The sequence below is a fragment of the Marmota marmota genome, unplaced genomic scaffold (assembly GCF_001458135.2).
Source record: "Marmota marmota marmota unplaced genomic scaffold, marMar, whole genome shotgun sequence".
NCBI classification, from domain to species: domain Eukaryota; kingdom Metazoa; phylum Chordata; class Mammalia; order Rodentia; family Sciuridae; genus Marmota; species Marmota marmota.
Window position 1 is genome coordinate 6,826,784 of NW_026000241.1, and position 2,055 is coordinate 6,828,838.

A 2,055-nucleotide genomic window follows, 5' to 3' on the forward strand; every position below is an offset into this window, starting at 1 on the left:
GGCGGCCAGGGGGCGGGGGGCCAGGGGGCCGCCCCGGAGGTCCCAGGCAGCCAGCCGCCCGCTAATTCGGAATTCCTTCGGCATGAACTCGGGCGTGCCAGCGTCTCTGCCCCGGCCCACCCACCGCTTCCTGCCTGGGCCCCCCCAGCAGGGTGGGAGGCGCGGCCGGGCCTGCCCGGACCCCAGGCCCACTCTTAGCCCTCCCCGGTGGGTCCGCCCTCCTGCTCCCCCACCCGCAGTCCTGGTCTGGCCAGAAAGGGGCTCTCTGGGGGGTCTTGGCTGGGGGGCACTGCCCCTCTGCCACACCCGCCTGGCCTGGCCTGGCGTGGCCCCTTTGCCAGCAGCTGCAGCTGCCCTCCCAGGGCTGAGGGAGGGATGGAGGGGGGAACAAGGCTAGGCTGGCCGGACGGACGCGCCAGCTCCCCACCCCCTCCACCCTAGCAGGAAAGGTCAGGGGATGCTTCCCCTCCCAGCCCCTGAGTACCTGCGCACCTGGCTTCCCGCTCCCGGTTCGCAGTCTTCTCCTCCATATAATGGGGAGGAAAGCATTCTACCTGCTGGTGCACACTCACGGTGTCAAGAGGACCTGGCACCCTTAGCACGGCAGGACCACAGGGTTACAGCCCCTTCCAGCTCCGGGGTCCAGGCGGGATTGGCACTCTCTCCAGGCCTCAGCAAACAATGGGCCAAGGCGATGTGGGACTGGGACGTGCACACTCCAGGCCAGGCAGAGGAGCCGCTGGGATCAGCCCACTGAGCCTGGCAGAGGGGCTTGGCCTGGTTTGGGGGACCTCCTAGAGGAACCCCCTAAAGCAGATCCCTAGCTTGGGCGTTTGGACAGCCCCCCTCCCCTACTTTCCTGCCGAGCTGGGGCCTTTACAAGTTTTTTCTCTTCCCCCTTCCCAATCTGGAGCCACTGCCGTTATTAAAAAGGAACACCATGTGTTTTAAAAGGGAAAAGTGTGAGATTCTCTGAAAGCCGAGCGGGAGGGTGGCCTCTGTCCCAGGGTCCCCACGGGGGTCCCCATCTCCAGTCCCACTGGTACCTGCAGACACTTTATGACCCACCCGCCTGCTGATCAGGTGCTAAGACACACCGTAAGTAGAAACATATTGCTGAGGTGTGAGAATCTTTTATTTAATTTCTTCCCCCTTAAAGGAAAACACACACACACAACACTCCCACCCCCCACCTTCGCCTGTTGCTCTAGGGGCTGGGAAACAAAGCTTGAAGCTATTGGTGGCACTCACAGGCTCTATCCTTGGCCTGGCAGAGTCATTAAGACCCCAAGAGGGCCCTGGGTAGCCCCCCACCTGCTCAGGTGCCTTGAGCAGGCTAAGCTTTCAGCGAGTGTCCCCAGGGGGTGCCCGGACCCTACCCTTTTTGGAGGAACACCACGGGAAAGAGTATGGGAGACTGGGAGCAGTATGTGTCCAGTCCTTGGCCTGTACCCCTGGATGGGGCTCATGGATGATTGTGAACGTCTGGGGAAGACTTTCCGAGTGTGCCCCTGTTGCCTCCCCTGTGGAATGAATGTATGACCACGAATGTGTGTGTGTCAGGGATGGAATGTGTGTGCGCGCCACGATGGTGTGCGAATGTGCATCTGGGATGCAGTGTGCGCGCCTCTGAGGGCGAGGGTGACGGGACACAAGCCAGTGTGAGTCTTTGTGTGTCTCTGGGTGTGTCCCAGAGCGGGTCTGGATGTGGAGTCCGTATCCTGGCGGGGGTGTGCATTGGGTGAGGGGGGCCGGAGAATGCCTGAGGCCAGGAGCTCTCTATAGAAAGAGGGTTTCTCGGATTGCGGGTTCCCAGTGGACCCCCCCGAAAATATGGGCCGGCGGTGCCCGGACTCACTGGCTCCCGCTCCCTCTAGCTCTCACCCACACGCTCACAAAGATTTCTCTCGCTGGAGGCTCTCAGCCCAGAGCAGCCCGAGTGAGAAGAGTTCTGAGAGCCGCCGGTGACAGAGACTTCGAGGACTCCAGTGTGCGGGGTCCCGTAGGGGGAGGGCGGCGGCGCCGGCCCGCAGAGAGGCACGTCCCTGGGGACCC